Source organism: Zonotrichia leucophrys, chromosome 2 (genome assembly GCF_028769735.1).
Source record: "Zonotrichia leucophrys gambelii isolate GWCS_2022_RI chromosome 2, RI_Zleu_2.0, whole genome shotgun sequence".
In the NCBI taxonomy this organism is placed as follows: Eukaryota; Metazoa; Chordata; class Aves; order Passeriformes; family Passerellidae; genus Zonotrichia; species Zonotrichia leucophrys.
The window spans coordinates 99,710,612-99,723,053 of record NC_088171.1 but is presented as its reverse complement, the minus strand read 5'-3'; the positions used below and the strand labels follow the sequence as shown (position 1 = coordinate 99,723,053).

General features: G+C 36.4%; 1 long non-coding RNA gene across 1 annotated transcript; it reads left to right on the top strand.

The window, feature by feature from the left end:
- The first annotated feature begins 209 nt into the window (after positions 1–209).
- On the top strand, positions 210–10,364 carry LOC135443263 (uncharacterized). Its single transcript, XR_010438926.1, has 5 exons — positions 210–351; positions 1,652–1,710; positions 2,467–2,549; positions 6,963–7,040; positions 9,127–10,364. It is a non-coding gene; the product is annotated as an uncharacterized LOC135443263 (long non-coding RNA).
- Positions 10,365–12,442: the final 2,078 nt, after the last annotated feature.

The following is a 12,442-nucleotide window of genomic DNA, read 5'->3' as shown; positions in this document are numbered from 1 at the left end:
ATTGAATGCTGGAGGACGTTGCTATTTTCCTTTAAGCAGCTGAAAAGAGAAAGATCCAGATCTTTTATTTTTCTGATAAAATAACAATTTACGCCAATCCCTAAACTCTTGAAAACAGGAGTTTATAATGTCACAGTCACAGATGCTTAGTGGTAGAAAGAAGAGGAGTGGTTGCCATGGAATCAGGGCAACTGGCGGGGAAGGTAGCTCACTTTTTAAACTCCCTGGCAGTGAACACGTAGAGCCAGCAAGTGGACAGCAATGCTGGCAGACATTTATCTCTGCACAGCACTTTGAAGGGCTGCGTGGAGGCTACTGCTGTGACCCAGCACTGGAAAGTGGGATAGCCAGGTACTCAACAGCAAGGGGGGCAGGGTGGAGCAGGGAGATGGATGATGAACAAACATCTGGATTTCATGTAGTTTATGCATTTGTGGTTTAAAGGGACCAAGTCCTGCTCTTTCTTTCCCCACAGAGCAAGTGCTAAACAGAGCAGGAGGATTGTTTATATTTTCTGACAGATGAACTAAATAATCTACTCTCTATCCAGCAAAGCATAATGTTCATGCTATCAGCAAGACAACAGCTGACTGAGGGGCTAAAACTCGTCCCATTTTCTCTCTATAAAAAAATCTTTGTAATAATAATTTTTCACTATAAAAAACTGTATCATTAAACCACTCATTTTATGTTATTTTGAGAGCAAACAACATCCAACATAGCTGAAAGCCTGGTGGGTAAGATATTTCTATGAGATGTGAGAAACAATGGGTCTAGTCTGGGACAAGACAGAGCAGGAACCTGAAATTTATATTTTATGTGTCAGCAGTGTGCCTTTACCCAGGGGCTTGAGGGTCAGCCCCTCCCATCACTGCTGTCATGGGATGAAGGACTCCCAAAATAATTTGTGTGGGAGATACAGTGTGAGATGATGAAATTTCACTCAAGTTAAAGCTGCTTTATTGAAACTGAGCATGGCAAAAAAAACTTAATAAAACAAGATATGGAAATTCTGTTAGTTCCAGATAACAAAAAAGGTCAGTTGTTACTCACTTATTCCTGGGACTGCAAACAGAAAACTTTTGAGCATAACCTTTTTCATGCCACTTTCTTGTTTCTCCTTCTGGAGGAGTAGATAAATGGAGGTGTTAAGAAAACAGTAGGAGCCGCAAATGTCCTTTGATTCAAGAGAAGATTCTTATCAAATCTGCTCACTGCCAATACAGTCCAGAACTTTTCTATTATAAACTTAGAATTCATGAGTGAACATTACACAGAAAATACAGTCATAAAACTCCATTTTTTTTGTGAACAGCTCAGAAGATTTCTGCCATTTCTGACTAGAATATGGAATGCACTACAAGAATTACCAAGAAATTCTAAACAATTACATCTTTTATCTTTCTATAGATGCCATTCATATTTGCTTATCAATTCATTAAAAATATGATGAAATGCCACAGAATTTTTTCTTTTTTTGAAAAATCCAAGTGGTTTAACTTAATTTGATTCCACGAAGGAGTTTTATTAAACAACATTTAACAGAGTTATGAAGTGAAAAATAGATCCATCTTTTGTTAGAACTAATATTTGACCCAGGTAAATAGTATTCAAAAGTAATCTTGTTTTCCCATATTTACTTTCTTTTCAGACTCATTCCACTGTTGGCCTGCAATTTCTATTTTAATTATTTTCTTGGCATGTTTAAAGGTAAAACTTTCTTAATTTTATGCAGGATTTTTCTGCACACTTTTCTTCAAAAGGCTTTTGTTTTCTGCGCCGAGTTTTAAATTATAATTCTCAACCATGACTAGGTCTTCTAGCTAGTAGCTGGCAAACTCTTTGTTTATGTTCATAATATTTCAATTTGTCTTCATGTTTAGTAGTTTTTTATCCACATAAGCAGTATAAAGCTGTCAGACCCGCTTACATTCTGTAGAGCTCTGGATGGAAGTTCATTAGACTTACATATAATATCAGGGCCAAATAAGAGAGAATTTAAAAATCATGAAGAGGAGAAGCCAGCATGTGGCAGACAAACCACTAAAGCCTTGTTCCAGCTCATCAAAAAGACCCTTAGTATTGGCAGACCCATCTGAGTGGCAGCAGAATAACATCTTTCAACAGCTAGCAGCCAGAACATTTGTGCCAAAACCCAACAAAATACTTGTATTCACAAGCCGTCCTTTTTAACATCCTCCTTGTGTGTCTACCAAATAACAAGCAATAACGAATATTTACTATCTTTTATCTTCCAATTTGCAGTAGTTTTGTCTCACCAATTCTCCCACTGCAATCTGACCATGTCAATGGAAAATGTGACTCTATAAGCAGAAGGAACAAGTAAAGTCTGGCAAGAAAGAAAAAATAAAATAGTGAAATGGTATGATGCATGCAAAAACTGAACTCATGGTATTTTTAAAATCATGTTCTCCATCTTTCATTGCATTACTGTATCTCTTCTAGAATTGCAATAGATCACCTTCAGTCCAGCTCTTCATGGGTCAGAGTACACATGTACATAAGGTTCCTACATAGATGTATGTAAGGTATGTATGATCAGACTGTCAGATTGGTCTTTGGGAGATAAATTGTGCCACTTCTTACCTGTGAAAAAAGCTGTTTTTATTTGCCTTTTTCTGATAACTTAGTGGGTTTACAATATATTGCGGTGATGCTCTCTTTATTTACCATGCTTAATTTTGCCCTTTACCCTCCCCTTCATGCCCAGTGTTAAATGCACGTTTCCAGACTTCTACCAACAGCTGCTCAAATGCTCCTACAAAACTCATGCCTTCCAGGGAACCTGCGAATCTACAACAGGACAGCAAATGATCAGAATGCAGAGTTGTTACTAGGGGGAAAAATTTGGGCTTCTTTAACAAATCCCAGAATCCTAAAGTCAGAGAGAAAGTTGCTTTGATCTGGGCTTTCCTTGGTTGGTCCTGAAGGCTTTACCTAAACTAAATATATAACTTCAGTGAACATATTGCATTCTGAAAACGACATAATAATTTGAGGTGTCTCATGGACTAAAATATTTTTGTAAAGCCTAGAATGATGTGTATCTATGTTTTGCAGTAGCAAGCACATCATTGTTTCAGTGCTGTACACTGATAATGTTCTTTTTCAGTATGACCTGTATTTTCCAGACCATTTCTACTGTTTTTGAAGATCACCTCTGTTACATTTGAATACATTCCTCCATAGTGTTTTCTCCATGTTTAATCAGTGTATTTTCTATTTTATGGTCTCATGTGCTAAGAAAACATTCATCTTGTCCTCCTGAAACAGCTCTTGAACAACTGATTATTGTGTCCTCGATATTTTTATCCACCTCTTTTGGCATACATGCTCCAATTGTTCTGTTTTTGCCTGACTTTCCTAAGACAGTGGTTTGCAAAATGGTGCCTGGGGTCTCCTTGAAGAAACTATTTAATGTGTGGTGTCCTTGAGGCTGCTTCAGCTTTGTTTGGTCCTGCCCAAATGTGAGACTCCCCCATCTCAGCCCCTCTGGCCACCAGCCTCTGCCCCATCCAGTGGCACCCCAGGATGGCACATTTCCAGCTCCCACAGCCATACCCTGCCTGGACATGGGCTCTGCTGATTTAGGCCAGCCTGCATTCCCATTTTCCTACCACAGGCCTGCTCCTGTCCCCAGGGAGATGCCAGATGCCCAGGGCTTGGGCTGCCCGAGTGCCCCCGTCTTACCCGCTTCCACCTGGGAAGGTGGGATGGGCCCCTTCCTACATGGAACGATGGGTAGTCCCCATGGGCCCTGGCCCCACAAAGCCACTGGCACTCATAGACCTGGGTGTGATGCCCTCTTTTACTTTCTTTAAAGACTGGCATTTATCTGGCAGCTCTCACATTCCCTGTTCTAAAAACAATGGTAATGATTTCGAGGTTGCCTCAGGCACATTTATTAAGTACCTAGGAGTAAATTTTAGCAGACATGGTTGATTGGAAAACATTTAACATAGTATTCCCTAACATTTTCCCTTTTTTATTTTTATTTTTATTGCATTTTAACTTTTGATGGTAGTTGACTATGTTCAAGTAAACTTTTTAAACAAAGATGACCACTAAAAGATGTTAAACATTTTTACTTCTGTCATCTTTTTGGATCTTTGTTTCATGTGTCAAAGGATTTCCATCTCTTCTGAGTCAGAGTGGATCAACACGAACCAGAAAGAAAGGAGAAAAGTCTCTTAGAACTAAGTAGAGGATCTCATGACTGGGCATTATTGAATGAGAGCACATATGAATTGTTGCTCCATAAAAGGATTGAGATAATTGACTTGGGTGCTTTCCGAAACATTGTTCTTCCTTCCTTTTTCTGTGTCTTCCACTCATACACAAGAGATTCCAATGTCTAGTTTTTATTTTCAAATTCTTTTTGAATTGCTCATAATTTGCTGATCCACACATAAAATGTCACGCTGAACCTTTAAACTCCTTCTAGACTGATTTAGCACTCAGTTATGTTGAATACTTCAGCAGAAAAAGTAATCTGAAATCAAGTGAAATTTTGATGCAAAGTGTCTTTTTAAACAAAGCAAAAAAGCATCATAACTGAGATGAATGATATGGATTGTCTAAGAAAAAAACACAACAATCTCTGAGTATTTATTATTTCAAAAGAACACAATGTAGTTGAAGTAATTATCACATTTCAAAGTGAAATTGAGTATTTTTCAATGATTTGATATTTAGGTATAATTCTTGGATTGAAAATGGATATTTTTATCTTTTTTGAGGAGGTGTCTAATTTCACATAATTTCACATAATTTCACGTAAGTAAAACAAGTAAAAGGAGCAACTTTGAATTATCTTGGAACTCAAGGGATAATTTCTCTCCAAATGCAGTTAAATCACATATATTTCATAAGATGCTGTGGCCAAATAGTAAGAAGTCTCATTAATATTTTGTATTTCAAAGCCTTATGTGTTTGCAATGTAAGCAATTAAAATGTTTAAATAACTTTAATATTAGGACAGAAACTGGTGAAATCAAAGGATTGCAAAGTCAAAGATGACCCTCTTTTTCATCTTTAATTTTTTCTTTCTTCTTTTAAGTACAACCTTAGCTCATTAAAGAGATTAATACACTCCAGGCATATGGCATTATTTGTGACTCATACCCTTCCCATGTCAATGAAGAGATGAGCATTGGCTTCATTAGACTTAAGGTCAGAGCCTGCGTACCATATAAACTGTTTGAAGACATGACTCCAAGCTATTCTTAGAGATTTCCTATCATTAATGGCAGTGGATTTGCAAGGATAATTATGAAGCAATATATAGGTGTTTCCATTAGCCCTGGCTAGTCCTGTGTGCAGTAGCTATTCCATGGTAGAGTGTAGCCCTCTGCATTTAGTTTGGAGTTGTGTTGACTACAGGCTCCCCATGTCTATTATCTCATGTAACACTCATCAAATTGTTCAAGATACCCAAAATATGGAGGTGTGTTTTATGGTACTTTAAACAATTTTCTGTCTTCATTTTTCATTTTGCCTTTTATCAGACAGTATTCATTGGTCACTTGGCCTTCACCAGAGAGGGTCTTTTAATTCCTAAGAAGTTCAGTTGTGCTTATCAAGAGGAAAGATGTGGCAATATGTGGTTTTGTGTGAGACAGTGTGAAGGTTTTAAAGAAGTGATTAGAAGACACCCTAAAAGGTTTTAGAACAGAAGTGTGACAAATGAAAGAGAAATGGTCCACCGTTGGTTTATGATAAGTTCCTCTTCAATACTACTCTTATTTTTCTGTTTTTCCACCATCCTTTCAAAGACAATAAATAGACAGAAACATTCTAAATTCAATGTTTCCATTTTATTTTATAGAACTTGAAAAGTTTTCTTGTCTAAAACTCAGATGACACGTCCCCAGCCTGCATTCTGTCCAATTTGCCATGCCCTTTCCCTTCGGTCTGATAACTCTCTGTTAATTAATCTTTATTTGTTAAAATCTTAGGCTAAGAAGACAGACTCTTTTCACTTAAATATAGGTTTTTTTGCATCAAAAAATATCTGCTCTGAGATACAATGTTCTTCTGATCATCTGGTGTGTACTTGCTGTTTTCTTCCTCTAAATTAAAATTTCTTTGCTTGAATATTCTTACAATAAGACTTTTACCTCTCTCTCCCTTAAAAAAAAAGAAGAAGCAAAGACAAGAAAATTAAAAAATTGAGCCAATGACATTAAAATATGCTTTTTGGTAACTTTTAAAATTAATGTTTCCAGATAGACATTTCATTTGCTTAAGATTTAGAGGGGAATTATAAAACCATAATTGTGTAATGATTAGACAGCACTATAAACTAAATAAATATCAACAGATTATTAAAAACATTCTTTGTAATACTAGCGGTTAATCCTCTTTAATGTGTTTTTAATAATAGTTTTACATTTAATGTAGGATGAATGACTTATTAAAAATAAATTTTATGTGTTTTATATTCTCCACATATAGCATTAAGCCATTAGCACTAATGGGATTTGAATGGTATTGAGTTCAGGATAGCCCCCAAGTACAAATGTGGGAACCTTAATTAAGTTTTTATTAAAATATTCAATTAAATGCAATGCTAGATTATTAAGATATTTTTGCATATTGTTTAATGTCAGTTAGTTATTAAACATTTTCACAGGCTTCTGAAAATGGTCCTAGAGCATGCTGATAGCTAAAATTTATATGAAAAATGTTGATGATCAATTTTCTAATCTTGTGGGCAAAATTGGGTTTTAATGGAAATTCTCTAGCTAGCTGTGATGCTGAACTGGAAGAGAAGCTAATGAATAGGTTAGTGAGTAAGAAGCTTAACTTGCAGAAGGAAAGTTTCATGTGGGGAATAATGAAAAAATTTCTGATTCCCAGTGCAATGAGGTACTGAAATGGTGTAGAGTGTGGAAGTTTTGCAGCAAAAAAAGCTACTTTGTTCTGTGTTTTCATACTAGCTGGCTGAGGAACAGGGGGACAATGAACTACTGAGATCTAAACTGGTAAACAAGATTGATTTCTGTTAAAGTCACTGGGTAAGCCATCATTCTTCCATTTCTGCCTTATTTTTATGCAATGTGGGCCATAATGACAGTTGTTATGGTTTAAGCAGGTGAATTAGTATTACTAAACTCTTTAAGAGAGTGAATTTAGACTGTGTAACTCACAGATAAGAAAGAATTCTTTTTAGGACTGTGTATGAGAAGTCCAAACCGAGGCAAATCCACTGTGCAGAGGCAAAGGACAAATTCTCTATTATAAACCTCAACAGGACATTGGAACTGAATATAAACTCAAATATTAAGTGCTGTTACTCAGACCAACAAAGGCAGAATAACAGATACCATATTATCATGTCACTAAACTAAAAAAGAAACTACTTACATGAATTAAGGGGAAGGAAAGTAGGTGATGGATTACAGTACCATTTCTCTGAGGTACAAGTATTCCATTCTATTAATGCTCTACTGGGAAGCTTATTTTAGCTTTATATAAATATGCCAAGGTAAAGGGGTTAAACCTGTCCAATGCTTTTCCCCACTGAGTTCAGAAAATGTCCATATGGTACTCCTTTCATATTTGTCCTGGACAAATATGTTTTGAAATAAAAGTTGATACTAATATGAGCTACCTTCTTCAATGATATGTTAAGCACACACTATTTATTTTCATTAACCTCAAAAGCTTCAGAAGATCATTACTTTTCACAAATTACAAAGATGTTCAGCAGCTGAATCTATTTATCTATTTATATCACACTCATTAACATGTTATCTGATTTACTTAAATTCTCCAAAGCAGTTTGCAAGCAGTAACCCCCACTGGAAATGAGTTCAGCAAGTGCTGTATAATGAATGACTCAACTACAAAAAGCCAATAGTCCCCATAGCTACTCTGGCAAATGATGTTGCTGCACTAATTTCTCTCTTCCCGCTGTCACTCACCAAACAAAGGATGTGGTTTAACTGCTGTGCACAGCATAATAGTTGACTATCAGGTTTCCAGGATGATTGCAAGCAACCAGCAGAGAATCCAGCTTCACCTCTAAATCTGTATAGGCCCCTAAAATTTCACAGTGAAGAGGTGAAAGTCTTTTTTGCTACAGCATTTTAAATTCTCCTTTTAAAAATTCAAACTTTTGCAAGCATGACCTGTTACAGCCTAGGGACAAGTGCGTCTTGCAGCTGAGGTGGCAGACTGCAGATGCTCTTTCAGCCTCAGGTGAGGTTTGCAAACACACTGAAAACAAGAAAGTCAGACTGGACTCCATCTTAAAGGCCAAGATAGGCTTCCGTTTTGGAGAAAAAAAGAAATCACAGAAGGAATGAATAAAAGAACCCTCAATCATATGAGTCCCTAATGAGACAGAAGACTGTGTTGACAGATTGTGACCATCAAATACAAGATGACACTGTGGTTTGGATAACAACATAAAGGAAGTTCATATTACATTCCAGACAAATGCAATGATTTGGCAAACAGTGTTCTTAAGACATGGTCTTTTCTAATATATTTTTTCAATGTAAGCAAGTATTCGGTAAGAATTTGCAATAAAATATCTGTAAAAGTATGCAATACATAAATTAATTGCATTTCAGTGTCATATACAGTGATGAATGCATAGTCCCACCTGTGGTGTTCTGTCAGTGCTTCCTCAGAAACAGTCACTTTGTCCTCTTACAGAGAAGACAGGAGAGCAACATATTCAGGAAATGAAAGAAGTTTTAGAAAATACATCTGGCCAATGGAGAAGTAAAGGGATCAGCTTGGCCATAAATATGTCCTCCAAAGTGTTAATATCTATGATAGATATTTATCTATTATTGAACATAAAGTCTCCAAAATAATCCAGTATTCATCGTCCTTTTTATTAGAGTCTTCTTCCTAATGACTAACCCCTATTTTTCTTACTGAAATATAAATCCATTGCCTCTTATTCTATTCAGTAGTGACATGGAGAAAAGATTAATGCACCCTCTTCTCAACATACTCTCCCCTTAGCCTTTTCTTCTTTAGTCTAAACAATCCTCATAGCTTTCCTCATAGATAATAGTTTTTGATTTTTAATTTTTTGTTTATTTTTTAAAGATTATTCTAATTGTCTGGACTGTTTCTTGACAGGGCACAAGAAGAGAGAGAGCACAAGGAAAAAAAGAAGTAAGGGCCTTGCCTTGGACAACTTGCAGACTGAATGTCCTTCTAGTATGGATGGAAAGACCTTTCTTGTAAAAAAAACGTGATATTGTTCAATCACATTCTGCTGATATTCCACACTAATTCATTTGGTAGATAGGCAAGTGTAACACAAAGATCAAATGATACCACATCACATAAGAAACCTATGTCAAATATGCAAATGCAACAATTATCTGTTTTGTTTTTCCATCTCTTAAATCCTAGATTCCCTCAGCAGATTCAAAGCATAGTAGCATAACTGTTTGAATAGCTATTCTACATTATAAGTTGACAGAATAAATAGAATTAAACAACCATACTGAGACAAAGGGAGGGAGGTTGACTAATTGCAACATTCTTCAGTCCCTTAGGATTTGACATAATCCTCAGCAGTGTTGTACCCCTTGGGGAAAAAGTGGACTCATTCATTTTAAAAGAGAAGAATAAATTAAAGGCAGTTATCAATCCAATTTTAAGTTAAATATCCCAATGGGATAAAAATATCATGAAGAAAATTAAACACAAGAGGGAAATACAGTAGAATGTTTAAATAGGGAAGGGGAGAATTAATAATGAGAAGAAAATTAACTGAGATATTTCTTCTGTGATATTCACTTATGTTTTTCCCTATTGACAGGGAAAAAAAAGTTACAGGTACTTTTAGGTCTACCATGCCATGAATTAGGTGAAAGCAAGGCTTGGGACATGTTATTACTACTTGTAACATCTGGTCCCTAACACATTCTTCTTTGATCAACAGTATGTCATGTGTTATAGTGAAGCAGATTGCATAGTTCATCCTTACTGAACCTTCACCCCCAGGACGTCATGTGAAAGGCAAACTCCATCTGCCTCAGAGAAATCAAAAATAATCTGAAATGTAGAAATTCACTGTGGTTATGTCAGGAATCAGTGTTACAAGCTGGTATAGGAATAAAGTATTGCTACTTTTGCAAAAGCAGATCAAGCTCTTTTTATAGATGATGATTTGAAAAATTTAATCTCTTTCGTATGAATTTTTCTCCTTCATTTCACAAGTTTTTGATGAAGTGTGCGAATTATTGCATGAACCTGGGGCCAGGCATAACATGCAGCAGGTGCTGTAGAGTCTTGTTTCTGTGATTAGATTGAACCTTAATTACACATAACTCAATAAACACTTCTCTCACAGCTTCCAGAACTTGAAGACCTGTATCCTTTCTTTCTTTTTTCCGCTCAGAATTAATTCAGAGGAAAATCCAGAGATAGGTCCAGTCCTGGCCTGAACGGAAGCCCTGATGTCTCTCTGTGTGCTGTGCCAGGCCAGATGGCAGGGGTGTGTGTGTGCCCCCTCACCAGTCATATGGTGCCTTCCTAGTCCAGGCACAAGCCAGGGAGAAAGCCTGGGGCTGCCCCCCTTTCCTTGATGTCCTGGAGCCGACACCACTCACATGCCTAGTGTGGCACAGCAGTTCCTCCTGCTCCTCTGTGCCTGGTGTTCCAGGTCAGAGTGCCAGAGAAGAGTAACACTGAGAAAGGGAAACAGATGGGAGCTAATGCTTTGCTTCCCTGCAAAATATCCAGCTAAACTGATCTGGCTTATTTTGCCTGCTGGTATGTCAAGAACACTGTGAAACAGCCTGAAATACAAAACCAAATTACAACAGCATTGCAAGTTCATCAGGTGAGCAGTAGCACTGAATGGTTTGAATGTGCTCAACTCATGTCCATTCTTGGCAATTTGACTTAGATTGGTTTATAATGAAATAGGAAAAAAATCCATGCACGTGAGATATACCTGGAAATTGGCTGACATATGATGACTGTGTATCTGGGCTCATCCGCACAATAAAGAGCAGGGATTGAGCTTGTATTCTGTTATACACTGAACTTGGACTTAGTGGAATCCAGTGAATTTTCCCCACTACATGGATGAGATGTGGTACAAAGTTATTTGCTTTTCCCACACATTCTTGGGTTGGAACCTGTTGGATTTCCTACACTTTCACCAGGCTCCCTAAATGACATGCTTAAATTAAATTAGATGTTTCCATCATTTGTGTGAGGTCTAATTTGCCCTCAGATTGCACAATTTCTCAACAAGTATGTAGGAACACTTGTTAGGGAGAAGGAGGCACTTGCAGGATTACTCACTGTGTGTGTTCCTGATATCTAAACCTCCTCTTCCTCCTGCCTCATAAATGATGCCTCTACTCAAGTGAACAAAAGCCTCAGCAGAATGAGAGGTTTTCTTTGGATGCAGGCCCCTGGGAAGGGCTTAAATTAAAACTTCTTTTCTAGTAGGAGGAATCTATTATTTCCCAGTAAATATGATTCAGTTATGAATTATTTCCATAACAGAAAAGTCAGTGATTAAGAAACTTTGAAAGATTAGTTATGAATTTAAATGCTTTCCAAAACACTCCCATTAGAGAAAAAAAAAGGTGATAAAATGTGATACAAGATCCATTTCAGGGTGTTTTAATGCAAGACTAATGCAACCTTTTTCACACGAGATTTACTAATCAATAACTGCATTAGCAACAACTGTTATGTTTCATGTAAAGCTTATAAATATTTACACAACTGAAGCAGAGGTATAATTTAATCTCATATTTTATGTGGTTTACTTTTAATATCTTAAGGGAGATAATATGGTGCTTGCATACTTCAAAAAAATTAAATTACAGTGGATAGAATGGATGAAAAAAACCCCTTACTTCAGATTTTTATAAATATCTGTAGAACTGTAAGATAGATGAAATGGAAACTTTAGCACAGGTCTGGGTTCCATAATATTACATTCATTTCCACAGAATCATTTGAGAAATAAAAAGAAAATATTTTATCCTGAACTCAAAAAGTTATAGTGGTAACAAAGTAAAAAAAGAATGATTGTTCACTTCAAACATGTTCAACATTTTCTTACTTGCTTCTTGTATGCAAAGTGGTGATAGCAGAAGCAGCTGAAGAGTAGAAATTTTTATGATCAAATTCAGAATTAGAATAATTCATACCAGACTAAAATTATAAGCTCATGCACTAGGCTGAAATGGAGTTGTTAATAATTTCAATCAGTTTCTCATTACTTTATTTGTCAATGGACCAGTAATGAGAGCACTCTTTTTTCCTGTACACAGGTCTAGTAAATTAAGTTAAACAACAGATGTTGAACAGATGTTCTCATTATTTTAGTGACTTGATTTCTGATTAGTTCCCAAGTTGTTTTACATGGCTAAGTGTTGTATCATTCTTTCTGTGACAGATGAAGTATCTGAAAGCA